This window comes from Notamacropus eugenii, chromosome 1 (genome assembly GCF_028372415.1).
Source record: "Notamacropus eugenii isolate mMacEug1 chromosome 1, mMacEug1.pri_v2, whole genome shotgun sequence".
NCBI classification, from domain to species: domain Eukaryota; kingdom Metazoa; phylum Chordata; class Mammalia; order Diprotodontia; family Macropodidae; genus Notamacropus; species Notamacropus eugenii.
The window spans coordinates 641,135,098-641,150,024 of NC_092872.1; the positions used below are offsets into that span (position 1 = coordinate 641,135,098).

At 37.3% G+C, this 14,927-nt stretch overlaps 1 protein-coding gene across 3 annotated transcripts in view; it reads left to right on the forward strand.

The window, feature by feature from the left end:
* The window catches only part of WDPCP (WD repeat containing planar cell polarity effector), a 375,521-nt gene that overhangs the window by 39,714 nt on the left and 320,880 nt on the right, over positions 1 to 14,927 (forward strand). The window lies entirely within an intron of this gene.

Sequence of the window (14,927 nt, forward strand, 5' to 3'; positions counted from 1 at the left end):
AGTGGCTTTCAGCTTTAAATATGTTGCCTGAAAGATTTTCCTCGATGTTCATTGTAAGTATAAGAGGATGAGAGAGGTTCTGAACAGTAAGTGTGATATCCCTATTTTTCATTTAAATTTATTTTTTAATTAACAAAGATTTATTTTTCTCTCCCCACAAAAAAGGAAAAAAACCCCCAAAACCCTTACAAAATATGCATAATCAATAAAACAAATTCTTACATTGGCCATGCAAAAATGTGTCTCATTCTGCATCTTAGGTCCATTGCTTCTGTCAGGAAGTGGGTAGCATTCTTCATCAGAAGTCTTTTGGAATTATGTTTTGTCATTTACATTGATCAGAATTCTTAAGTCTTTCAAAATTTTTTGTCTTTACAGTGTTTTTGGTTTTGTATAATTTGTGCCCTTGGTTCTGCTCCCATTTTACCCTATATAAGTTCGTACAAGTTTTTCATACCCAACTGCTTGACCACTTGAGACAAAAAGTGAGGTCCAAGGGTTTCCAACTGCCCTTACCTCTCCTTTTTGTTTATAATGATCTTTTACTTGTGTCCTCACATTAGTTGAGATAGGCCCTTTTTCTCTCTCCACTCCTCAGTGTATTTCTTTTCCTTCACTCTTTCTTTTCTTTTAAGATATCAAAACAAAACCACTCCCAGATCCTCTGTTTTATTTAACTCCCTTTATGGAATCTGATGATGATAGGGTTCTGAAGGGACATATGTATCTTCTTGTGACTGCTATCTTTAGAATTGCTTCCTCTTATTTACCTTTTAATGTTTCACTTGTCTCCTGTGTTTGTATTTCAAAATTTCTACTCAGCTCTCAGCTTTTCATTAGGAATACATTAGGAACACAGTTCCTGTTTTCATTCTCCCCCACCTCCATAGGGTTATACTCAATTTTGCTGGATAAATTATTTTTGGTTGTAAACCTATGTCTTCTGCCTTCTGGAATACTCTTAAGTTCTCTATTTCTTTATCATTGTGGGTATTAAATCTTGTGTGTTCCTGACAATTGATCCTTGGTAATTTAACTCTTCCTTTCTAACTGCTTATGGTATTTTCCTTTGATCTGGAAACTCTGGATTTGGCTAGAATGGTCCTGGAAATTTTCAATTTGGAGTTTTTTTTCAGGAGATAACTGGTGGATTTTTTAAATTTTCAGTTAGCCCTCTGGTTCTAAGATATAAGGGCAGTTTTTGTCATACTTTCTTTAAATGTCATGTTTAGGACCTTTTTTTTTTTGTTGTGGCTTTCATATAGTTCAATGATTCTTAAATTATCTCTCCTATATTTGTTTTCATGTCAATTTTTTATATGAAATAACACTATCTTCTGTTTTATTTTCAGCCTTTATTTAGTCTTTGAGTTAACATTTCTTTTTCTTTCATTGAATTACTAACTTCCATTTGGCCCATTTTAATTTTCAAGTAATCAGTTGTTTGAGTAATGTTTAGTATTTATTGTGCCAACCTTTTATTCTCTTTCCAATTTTTTCTTTACCAAAAATTTTCCCTAGTGTTCTCATTTTTTTCAATTATTTCCTCTCCTGCTCTCATTTCATTTATAAAATCATTTTTTGCTCTTTAATAAAAAAATATTATTGCTTCGTCTCTTCCAGAAGCTCAAGTTGGAATTGTGTCCATGCAGTTTTTTTTGGAAGTTTTACTGGTAGATGTTTTGGAGGCGTTCTTTTTTTCTGGGTTTATGATTTCAGCGATTTTGTTACCATAATAGCTCTTTATAATGGTGATTCTTTGTTTGTTTGTTTCTTTGCTCTTTCTTCCAAGCCTTGCTTCCAGACTTCAGAATATCTGGGCTCTATTTTGTCCTATTTTAGGTCCTCTTGGGTCCTGCTGCTGTATTTTCAGGTATTGAATGCTGTCTTATTCCAGGACCTCAGGGCAGCTCAGGCTGGGGACCTGCCAGTTTTTAGGAGATCCAGAGCAGTCTGATCTTGAACAAAGTCTGAACACTTCCCTCCTGATCTGAGCTGTGCAACTTCTGACCTGGGTTTTGGTCTGAGCAACACAGCTGTGGCCTTGCCTCTGATTGGAACTTCAGTAGACTGCTGTTAGACTCAGCCACCATCATCAGCCCCAACTGGAATGCTCTGTAGGTTCAAGGTGACAGAACCATGGACTCCCTTTTGGTATGGATTTCCCATCTTGGTTATTCCACTGCTTACTTTATATGGAATGGGAGTTAGACCTGAGATAGTGTTCATTTTCTAGAGTTGGAGTCACATAGCTGTGGCTCGCTTATGTATTTGCTGCTTGCCTAGCACAGGGCCTCAGGACCTTGACCACTTCTTGCCCAGGGCTGCCCATTCTAAGTGCAGATAACTTCCCCAGTCTATACTGGATCTGTGGGCAGTGAGTGGTAGTGCTCATGCTCCTGTTTCTGTACCCTGCACACTGTCAGGTCTTTGTTGTTCTGGGACCCCTTCTTGACTTGGGATGCAGTAGTGGCAAGCTCTTGTTTAGACCCAGAACTGGAATGTTCTGTGGGTGTACTCTATTCTTAAAATATCTGTCTCCATATGCTGACATTGGCTAGAAAAAATGACTCACTGTCATTTTTTTCTTGGATTTTCTGATTGGGACACAGTCTGGTATATGTTCTAGCTCTCTGTGAGCTAGTTGTGGAGGAAGAGCTTGGATGTACTGCTTCCGCCTACTCCCCCATCTTGAGTGATTTCTCTCAGATTTTTGTTTATGCACATATAGTCAAATTTCTACAAATAGCTAAGATTTTCAGAATGAAAAAGACAAATCCAGTTTCATTGTGCTTTGTGGGTGTTCTGCTTTGTGATGTTGAATAAGAATGAAGTATTAACACTGACTACTGGATTTGTAATTAGATGACCCGAGTTCAAATGTCAGCTCTTGCTCTTACTATCAGTGTGACCTGAGCCAAGTCATTTAAGCACCCTGAGCCTCAATTTTCACATCTGAAAAATGAGGAGATTGGACTCAATGACCTCCAAGTTCCCTTCCAGCTTTAAATCTATGATCCTAATTGTTCTTTTCATCTGAGGCGGAAAAATGTATCTCTGTATTCATGGAGTCAGTTTTGGAAGCAGACAGTGGCTCTTGCTTTTCATATCCATAGATCCCTATCCCGTTTCTAGTGAGACAAGTTTGAGATGAACTTTTCTGTCATGCTAAGAGTAGGACCTCATTGCTCAAATCATTGTTAACATACTAATGGGCTAAAATGAAGGAATGTCAGTGTAGTTATGTGAATAAATCTTTGGCATTCATTGAGGATATATATACAATTGTGTTTCTCATGGGTTGATAAGCCTTTTAGGCTCTTTCTTCATGCAGAATCCAATTAGAAATTAACTGAGAAAATAAAGAGGTACATTCGATACACACACTGGTAGAAACTGCTCCCAATGGGAACATGCTATGTGCCCCATTAATCACACTGATTTAAGTAGAGCCACAGTCATTCATTTTCCTTCTTCAACAAGTCAAGTCTAATTAACAATAATTTATCAAGCACTTACTGAGTGCTTGGCACTATGCAAAAATTCCATTTAATATAGGAAGTGTCAGTCATCAATCTATCAACAACCAGTTATTGAGTGCCTACTGTGTGCTAAATACTTTGGCTACAAAGACAATAAAAATGAAACAGTACTTTTCTTGAGGAGATAATTCATATACATGTTTGATTTTTGTGCATTGCATGCATCTCGTCTCTGCCCTTGGCAATCTATATTCCACACGACTGCTAAATTGATACCTAAAGCCCAGATGTGACTACATCACTCCTTTACTCAAGAAACTTCCATGGCTCCCTGTTGCCTCCAGAATAAACTAAGTTTCTCTTTGGCATTTAAAACCCTTCACAATCTGACTCTAAGCCATCTTTTGAGTTTTATTTACTGTTACTCCCTTGTACAACTCAACTTTCAAGCAAAATAGGGCTTTGCTACTGCCCATACAAGATATTACAGCTACTATCTCCATCCCTTTGCACACCTGTCTGCCTCCCACAGTGGGAAGGCATTCCTTCTTCATTGCCACTACCTCTCAGATTCCTGAGTTTCCTTCAAAACTCAGCTGAAGTATTACCTCTTGCTCTCTTTGGTCTAAAATATCAACTCTTGTTTTGTCATTTAAAACCCTTTACCATCTGGACTTGGCCTACCTTACCAGACATATTTCATGTTACTCTTCCTCATACGTGGCGTTCGAGCCAAACTGGCCTGCTTCTTCCCAAATAGAACATCTCATTCCCCACTCTCTGTGTAGTCCGCCTCCCATGGCTGGAATGTTGCCCTTTCTCACCTCCACTCTTAGGAATTCCTAGATGAACTCTGTGCTATTTGCTGTCTGATCTTGGATTAACTTACATCTCCCCATCTGAGTTTCCTCCTCACTTGATGACCACTAGGGATCCTTCTAGTTTTCAGTCTAGAATTCTGTATCTTCATTGCAACCAAGCCTAAATTAGAGAAGTCAGAATTATCCTTCTTTGGAAACTGAATCTTTGTGTCCTTGAGATAATGTCTTCCTCCAAGGCCCAGCTAAAATTCCACCTTTTTCAAGAAGCTTTTCCCAATCCTTCTTACTCCTAGTGCCTTGGCTGTGTTCATTATTCCCCATTTATCCTGTCTATTGATTCCTTACATGTATTTATTTGCTTCTTGTGTCTTTCATTAGATTATGAGATAGTTCCTCCAGGGCAGAGGCTGTCTTTTAGGTTTCTTTATATCTTCAGCACTTAGCACAGCACCTGGCATCCAACTAGGTGGTTAATAAATGCTTATTGACCGACTGACTTACCAATTCCTATGTTTACACAACTCGAGGCAACAGAATTTAAAATCCCTAGGGGCAAAAACTATTTCATTTTTGTCTTTGTGTCTCTGGGGCTTAGTTTAGAAAGCACTTAGCAAGTATTTGTTGAATTAAGAGAACAGTCTTGTGCAAACAGAGTAAGTCCTGTGTAGCATAGGCCACCGGGGAATTGTCAATAGTAAGGGGATATGGAGACTAAGTATGACTCTAAATACTTCCTTGCATACTGCAAAGACTGACAATTTCTTTTTTTATAATTTCTTTAAGAGGCAGTGGAGTGGTACAGGTGAAAAATACTGTTAGTACGTTTTTATTAAATGCTTCCTGTTTGTCAGGCACAAATATAAGGAGATACTCCTTGCCTTCAAGGAGCCTATAGTCTAGCTAGACAGCACACGAAAGGAAGATTTTTAAAATGTGGGGGAGGGGGAGATTGAGGTAGCCAGAGTTAGAGCATAGAGGGGAAAGACCAGAGTGCAGCTTGAAGAGGAATGAGACATGGCCTCCCTTGGCATCTGCCTTCGTGTATAAGGAGAGGTTCTGGGAGGAGCTGTCTAATCAGAGGGAGAGACAGTAGAGGTGGATAGTTCTTGGAATATGGGAAGTGCAGAGGTGGAGTGGACTTCATCTCTGAGGAGCTTCGTTTCTGTGGTGTAGCCGATTTCCTCTTCATCTGCACAACATTCCATTTCCCATCTCTGGGTTTCTGCACCAGCTGTTCCCCATTCCTGGAATGTACTCCTTCCACATCTTAGAATCGCTGTTGTTCAGTCATGTCTGATTCTTCGTGACCCCATTTGGGGTTTTTGTGTCAAAGATACTGGAGACGTTTGCCATTTCCTTCTCCCACTCTTTTTATGGATGAGGAAACTGAAGCAAACAGGGTTAAGTCACTTACCCAGGGTCACACAGCTAGTAAGTATCTGAGGCCAGATTTAAACTCACGAAGATAAGTGACTCCAGGCCTGGCACTCTTTCTGCACCACTTGAACCCAATTATACCACTTACTACTTGTGCTTGATGATTGATTAACTTGTGACCTGGGGCAAATCCCTTAACCTCTCTGGGTCTCTGTTTCCATATCTGTAAAAAGAGGGGCTTGTACTATATGACCTTGATATTCTTTCCAGCTCTAATCCATGTTCTTAGGATCAGGTGTAACTTGTTTCTAGGCAAAAAAAATAATAATAATTGTCTGTTTTCAAGGAGTTTCATAGAATCATAGAATTTCAGATCTAGAAGGGACTTTAAAGATTAAATTCTATAGATGAAAAAACTGAGACCTAGGGAGAGAGAGAGAGATTTGCCTGAGGTCAGACATTGCGGGAGATAATAGCTGGGTCAGGGCTAGAACCCAGGTCTTGTTCAGCCCCCATCTTTAGAATCACATTCAGTTCTGAATGTTCTATTTTAGGAAGGACATTGAAAAACTGTAGGAATTCAGGGAATTAAGCTAGGATAATTAGGAAGCTGGAGACACACAACAAGGCTCCTTTGAAGGAACTGGAGATATTTAGTGTTCAGATGAGAAGACATAGGTATGAAAATAATTATTTTCAGATATTATAAAGACTGTCAGGAAAAAGAGGGATTACATTTGTTCCTAGAGAGCAGAATAAGGAGTATAAGTCTGAGGAGGCAGATTTCAACTGGACATAAGGGGAAAAAACCACTTTTTACAACTGTAGCCATCTAAAGGTGGAATGGGCTACTTTGGGAAGTACTGAAGACTACCATTACTGGAGCTGTTCAACCAGTTTGACCACATATTATGGATGTTGTAGAGGGCTGGGATGCCAGCTCAGGTATAAATTTAATTCAGTAACCCTCATTTATCTCTTCTGAGGTTCTGGGAGGTTTCCAAAATATACACAGATAAGGGGAGGTCACATGAAGCTACGTTATCTCATTGTCATTCTTCTTATTGTTTCCATGATTTGTTTTTTGATATGTCAGTTCTTTAAGATTAAGTTACTTAGCTTCTAATTAGTTTTTAATCCTTTCCTCATAGTCATGCAAGTAAATGTGTGTGTGTGTGGGGGGGGGGGTGTTCATGGTCAGAAAAAGGTATGGATATATTCATTATTTTTGATTATCTGTATTTGTTAGGTTCTTATGTACCAAAACATGGTAAATTTTTATAAAGATTTCATGCTTGGTTAAGAAATTAAGATCACTTTTCCCCGCTGTGTGATTATACTCAGTTATGCAGAGGAAGTTATTATTTTGTAATATTTTATTCCCAAGATTTTCTTTCTCGTAGGAGTTACAGTGGTCTTTCATGATATTTATTATGTTTCTTTGTTATTTGAGTTTTTTCTTTCTGTCTGTTTTACCTTCCTGGAAGTTCTGGGTTTTGGCTATGACTCTCTTGGATATTGTCAATTTGGGATGTCTTTCAGTAGGTAACTGGTGAGTTTTCTGTGTTTTCACATTCCCTCTGGTTCTAATAGATTTGTTTTATGATTTCTTTAAAAATGACATTTAGATTTTTTTGTTTGACCTTGATTTTCAAGGAGTCCAGTGATTATTAAATTATCTCTTGAACATGTTTTTCAAGTTTGTTGTGTCTTGAAAGCAGAAGCTTTGCATTTCTTTGATTTTTTTAATCTTTTGACTTTATTCCATTTCTTGTCTCATGGAAACATTGAGTTCTGTTTGCCTCAATCAATTTTCAGAGACTCCACTACTTGGGTAAGCTTTTATAACTTTGGTTCTAAGCTATTTATTTTTCTATTTTTTCCTACACAACTCTTATTTACTTATTATTTCATTTTAAATGTCTTTTTTTGTTTCTTTCATCCATTTGTGGATTCTTCCCCCTTTATTTTTTTCCCCCCTGAGACTTTACTTGTATTTTTGTAATTATTCTCTTCTAATGGATTTACCTTTTGGATTTCTCTGAATCAGTACCATTTCTTTATTGGGTTCATTGTTTTATTTTTCCTTCATTTATTCTCTTCCCTAGCCTTAGTTCCTTGTTTGGCACTTTGTTGTAGGATTAGACTCCATTCCTCCTGCACTCTTCGTGATGTGGTTGTGCCCTGCTGTTTGGTCGTGTTCCTGATTTACAGAGCTCCTGTTGCAAAGTTTTAACTCTTTTCCCCTGTTTATCCGAGCTCAGACAAGTACTGTAGGCTTTAGGAACCATAGAAATATTACTGGGCTGTAGACTTCTACCAGTTGATAAGAGTTGATTGTTAAATTTTCAACATGAACATTTTTACAGCATGGCAGAAAACTACTAATTAGAGATTGATTTATTGTTTCGTTAGTTGTCACTCTAGACTTAAGAAAATGATGGAGAAGATGTTAACAGTATGGTTTAAATTTAAAAGTATGTTGTATATACCAGCATACATCTCCGTGGTAGTATTCTTCCAGTGTTCATGGAGTTTCTGGTTGTCATTTTGTGCTGTCCTGGGTTGGATTAAATAGCTTATTGTTTTTTCTTTAGATTTCTGGATCATTATTTGACCTGGTATTCTTATATCTTTGCTAGAATATATTTGGAAGAGAGATTCTTCCATTACTTCTCATACATTCTCAACAAGAAGTTCCTGATAAAATTTTATAGACAAGCCGATATTCTAAACTAGCATTGCCCTTGACTGCTATATTTTTTTCACTTGGCAAGGGAATCAAGTGTTTGTTGACTAAGACACTTTTAAAGTTCTTTTGGTTTCCTTCTTATGGCAATTGATTTATATCAGTTAAACTGAATACATTTGTTATTATTGGTATCAATGTCCTTTCCTCAGACCATTTCCCATTTTTCAGCATCACTAACTTGTTTAAATAGATGAGGTTGTTAGAGTTCTACCTACATGATTTAAAAAAATATTCTTCTAGTTTTGTATTAATTTTAATCTTTTCTCTAAGATGCCAGTGGCCTTGACTCTGCACAAATGGCTGATTTTAGCATGATTCGTGTCTATAATGAGTCTTTTTCTGTATGGTTAAGCATCTTAAATTTCCATTTCTTTTGTTTGGTGCTTGCCACATCCACCTCCCTTCCACATAGAAAATATTCATATGTTATAGAAGTGAGGCTTCTGTATAGTCTATAAATCTTTGGACTTTCTAATTCCTTTCTCCTGAACCATACTTTTCAGTATCTTTACATTTGCCCCTCTTTATCTGAAAGCCACCAAGTTTCAAAGGATATACTGATTTAATATGTAAGTACTTAATTATTTCTTCATGGAATTTTTAGCCTTTTCATCCTCTGCAATTGATATTGGTTCATCACCTGCATTTATTTCATTGTGGTGTCTTTGCAATGCTTATCATGAGCATTTCAGTATAAGATGATCAAACATGCCATGAAATGCTCTTTCATACTGCCTTTGGGGGTATGATGACTCTTCCAAATCTGTTTGCCTGTACAAGAAGAACCTGTGAGTCTGCTTTCATTTAGTTGTAGCTTCTTTATTTCCTGGTTTCTTTTGTAATGAAATTGCCAAGATTGATGTGACGCAATTCTCCAATGATTTGTATATTCATTAGACATTAGACAAGGTTCTCACGTTTAAAGTACCCAAAGCTAAGTTGACTTTTATCCCTGCATTGTATAGTTCATAGCATCCTCTCCTTGCTTTTCTGCCGCTTTGTCCTTCTTACAGAGAAATGAAAGGTGATATAACAAAATTCAGCACCATTTTGTATTTTTCATTCTGTGCTATGTTGCCAGTCTCCTGGGAAGAGCCTCTCTGAATTTAGCTGGACTTAACTTGAGAAAATATGCTTAGTTTCTGGGACCACACACAAGTCTCTCCAGCATCATAAAACCTTTGAGAGCTTATTTTCAAATGGTATACACTTTAAGACCACTAGGTTGCCTCTACACCATGATGATGTATCAAAACAGAACTTTGTGAATATGCTTGTAACTCCTTTTGAATTATTAATATAGTTTTTTTTTTAAAAACTGGAACCCTAAGATAGGACTAATTCACTAGATTTGAAAATGTATAAATCACCCAGTAACAACTAGGTCATTAATAAAGTGTTCATTTCCTACTTTTTCTTGGATTTTTAAAAAATGAATAACAAACTTTCATGTGGACACTAGGTGGTGCAATTGTGTAAATACTGTACAACTTGGAAGTGCACATTTTGTACTTCAAAATGTGAGGATTAAATTTAATATTTTAGGAAGCTAGTTCTTTGGAATTGATAGGAATTTCATTGAAACACTACAACATGAAGAATAAATTATATGTTTTTTGATAATTCAAATGTAGAAAGTTTTACAATTCTGTATTGAAGTTTCACAGTACTTCTAAAGGGTACATGTTAAAACAAAATAAACTATATTAGAAAAAATTCAAGTCATAGTCTTTAAATCTATAAACATTTTCCATAGTATTTTCTTCAGGAATAGAAATAAATAGGCTGCTTTTTCAGCATTTCAAACATATCTTAAAAAGTCATTACATTAAAGCAATTATCTGTAATACAATATTTCTTATAGTTGAAATAGTTGTTTAGCAAAAACTGGAAATGTAACTTTTTCCGCTTGGCAGAGTTAAAACATGTTGTCCTTTTGTGTCTTTGCCTCCTATATCAAAACTTGCATTCCTGTTAAAGCTTGGGAAATTAAAATGATTAAACTCAATAGACACAGTTTTAGTAATGAGGCATAATTGGTTTTGGGATACTTGGATATTAGAGTAAAAGAAGAGAGAGAACAAGAAAAGATTTCTGAGAACATAAACTTTCTTTTGGGGTATTGTTGAACATTGGATAATCACGAAAAATTTCTTTATTCCTGCGGAAAGATTTTTCTCTCTTTAAATTAATTTGATATGCATTTGTTGTTTGAAATGATGAAATCAAAGGACAGTCAACACAACTATATAAGCTAGCAATTTTATTGCTGCATTATGTATACGAAAAATTGGATAAACATCATTTTAGCATGTTTTTGCGTATGTATTCTGATACTATTGGTGTTTGCAAAATATTCTTTCAGTTTAGCTAAAAAGCATTGTCATTCAAAGTCTTAAATTTGCCTTTTGATTGTGGATAAGTTAGCATATCCATATATGGATAAGTTTATATTAAATCTTTAACAGCTTCAAACTGCATTAAGACTTTTGGGACTATTAGACTATTAAGGCACCAAGCTTTAATAAATTTAAGCTTTACTAAAACTTTTGGGACCCTCTGCATATCTGAAGTTTGATTTAATTCAGAGCTTCTTTTTATAGTGAACAGTGTATGAGCTCAGTTGATATGCCAGATTCCTGTAGCTAGGTACTTTTTGTTACGTTTTTCTGTACTTACGCTTTATAGGTTTTTAACAGAAATGGATGGTGTACTTTGTCAAAGGCCTTTCCCACATCTCTTTGTATAATTACATGGTTTGGGATGTTTTTACTTTTATTATGATGATTATGATTGATTTTATTGTTTTCCAAAAGTTGAGCCATCTTTTGATACCTAGGTATAAATTCTGGTTGATCATGCTGAAGAAAGGATGTATTGGTTTCCTTTGCGTCCCCACTAGTCTCCCCTTTTACAGGAAGCCTTCCCGTCCCGTCCCCTCCCTTCCCTCAGTTCTAGGGCCTCCCTGTTTATCCTGGGTTTACCCTTGCTTTGTGTACGTTTGTTCGCATGCTGTTTCCTCCACTGAATTGTAAGCTCCTTTGGGGAGCAACTAGCCCTCGTTTTTGGATCCCCAGCACTGAGCACGGTGCTCGGCACATCGTAGGCACTTAATAAATATTTAGTGATTGCTTGAACAAAATAAAAAAAGTGATAAACCAGATAATATTAATTTGTGGTTTTTCCAAGTCAATAAGTGACCCCTAGGGATTGTCAGTTATATTTTAGTGATTCCTGTTTCTGAGTTTGACACTGTCCTACTCCAGTGCAATCACAAGCCCCATTGCAATTTTGTGTAGCATTAATTGATGCTTTGTGCTGATGAGGCATGTGTTTATGTGTATGTGACTGCAAGCAGATATTATGATCTGCTGTATGCCATTACATTACTGTCCGCTGTGGTGCATGAATAAATGATTGATGCTGTTTTCTACCTGCTATGTGCACATATTTGATATACCAGGGAAGACAGTGCAGGCTTGGTCCTGCAGAAATTAAAATATCCAGAGATTACGTTGCAAAAAGGAGGTCAGGCTGGGGAAAAAGGTTACTGTGGAGTCTGAGAAGGAAAGGGAAAGAAAGAAGTGTTTATTTGGCACCTGCTATGTGCCACACATTGTACTAAGCACTTTTTTTTAAACAAATAATGTCATTGATCCCCACAACGATCCTTCCAGGTAGATCCTCTTCATTATTATTTTCTTCATTTTACAGTTGAGAAAACTGAAGCAGATAGAGGTTAAGTGACTTGCCTCGGGTCATATTGTTATTGGTAAGTATCTGAGGCCATATTTGAACTGAAGTCTTCCTGATTGCAGTCAGCGCTCAGTCCACTACACCACCAGCTGCCTACGGTGCCAGGGACTTCATCACCGAGTCCTTGTATATCCATTCCACTACTAGAAGAATGGAAGGATGCTTTGAGGCAGAAACTCAGCAAGATAGAGGATAGGCATCTTCCCCTTGACTGAGGAGGATGTACTTAAGGAACAACCCTCAGAATCTAACTCAGAGACTCCTCAGTGTTCCAGAAATCTAGGAAGGATTTTTTTTTATCAATGATCAAAGACCTCAGAAACTATAATAAGAATACAGAATACAGCAGCAGCTTGTATATGTCACCTATCATTTTAATACCGAACAGAGGCAAGTTCAGATTTCTAATAAACAGAAGAACCTATAAACAGAGAGCCATAATCGTGGGTGCGTGTGTATGTGCATGTGTGTATATCTGTGCTTTAGCTGCCTTCTACCTCTGTAGGTGTGACTTCTTTCTCCTGTGGGTGAGCCAGAACCTCCGTTATGAAGAAGGGCCCCAACCAGGGTTGGGGAACCTGTGGCCCTCTAGGTCCTCAAGTGTGACCCTTTAACTGAATCCAAACTTTATAGAACAAATCCCCTTAATAAAAAGATTTGTTCCATAAAACTTGGACTCAGTCAAAAGGCTGCTCCCAAGGACCTAGAAGGACATATGTGGCTTTGAGGCCGCAGGTTTTCCAGCCCTAGCCCAGACCAACCACATTACACTGTGTTTCAGCTCCTTCTTCTTTCTGCTCCTGTGGCTCCCTTCTCTCATCAGGGAGTTCTTCCCAGATCCTCCATTCAGAGAAAAGGCCCCAAGTAGCTGTGCTTTCCTATCCAGACTTCCCCACCGTGCTACCACTCAGGTGCCTCTTCCCCTTTAGCTCCCTTTTATGAGCTGTCTTCCCCCATTAGACTGGGTGTTTACTTTTGGCCCTTCGCATAGTGTATGATGCATAGTCAGCACACAGAAATGCTTGTTCACTTGACTTGTTGACGTAGACAAGCAAACCTGAGCTGACTGGTAGTGCAAGCCTTCAGTGTGATGTTCACACTCCGTAGAGCTAAGGCTGCCACTTATGGTTTCCTGTGCATGGTCATTTACATGTAGGCTTGTTGTTTGTCCTTCATTTTCAGAGAGGACCAGTGGCACCACAGGTGATGCCTTGACTTGTGTGTGAATTGGATTTAAGTGAGGCAGAGGTGCACAGTCGTCAGCCTCACTCTATTACAGAGTCATTGAAGTGCCATGGCAAGGCAAAAGTTAGGATGGCTGGCGATGACCTGGGATACAATGGATGACCTTGGCATCTTCGATGTCTGACCAACCTCTAAGCTCTCCATAGGGCCTACTTCAGCCACCTTCATGGCTGTTGGAACAAATTATTCTCATTTGCCCATTCTGCCAGGGAGCATCTTCATGTGCTTGGAGTGAAAACTCCCCATCCCCAATTCACTGATGGGTTTGAGACCTGTAAGTTATCTTAAACCTGGGTTAGTCCGTTTGCTGAGAAGGTTTACTGGGTTGCATGCTGTCTCTTTTTAGAACCACAAGTGAGAGTTGGGTGATGGGTAGACAACAAAGATAGATGAGCAGCTCTGAAAAGGGTATCACCCTCTTTAAATACATATTTATGTATATGTATATATGTAAATGTATATGTACACACATGTATAGATATATAGAAGTATTCTTCAAAATTTTTGTTTTCATAGGCATTAAATTAACTTTAAACATATTAGCTTGGTTTTTAGTCTGGTATTATTGAATATGGCATTCATACTTCTGACTTTTTAGTACACATATATGGTCTCAAGAATAGGAATTCTCACATTTGATATGCTCGGTTAAGCGTATTGTTCATTCAAATCCCATCAAAGATTTTGCTATGTAGGCACTTATTTTGGATAATCTTTTTAATGAACATAACCTGGCCTTTTAGCTATGTAGAAGATTGGTTGAATGTGGAGAGATAGATATAAGTTCATAAGTTAATTGTTTGAAAATAGAAACCTTCGTTTCTTCAGACTCGAAAGAATACAGGCACCTGCACACATGCATTTAAAGTGTATATAGGTTAGTCTGATGCTTAGTATATGGGGAGTGAGTCATAGAACATTCGTTAATGCTAATGGGATTTCTATGGCCAATTCCTCTCATGCTGACTGAAAATTTAGCCCAAAGAGATTTGGAAGTGATATCACAATGTAGGTTGGTCTGTAAGTCGCATTAGTTTCCATTTATTAACTAGCCTCTGTCATTGGCTTAACATGAATACCATGATAACGTACTTAACACAGTACTGGGGTTCTTGGATCTAAGAATGAAAAAAAATTTACATTTATTTAGAACATTAATTTAGAACATGTTTGACAGAAAGCTTCAGAATCTTTTAAATACATTTAAAAATACCCTTTTGAAGTTTGAAACATACTATAACACTTCTAAAAATGGGTATTGTGGGGGAAAGGAGGATTGTCTGTGAGTTGGTTTTAGCATGATTTTATTCATAATTTTCTCAGGGAATTCTAAGATAACTTTTTTTGTCAGTAAAATGAAATAAAGAAAGCGATAATTCTTAGAACACTGTCCATGTAATAGGTATTGATGAAACTAATGCTTATAGTTGATTTTTATAACTTACGGAGGCAACATATTATAATGGAAAGGGAAATTTTGACATGAAATATTTC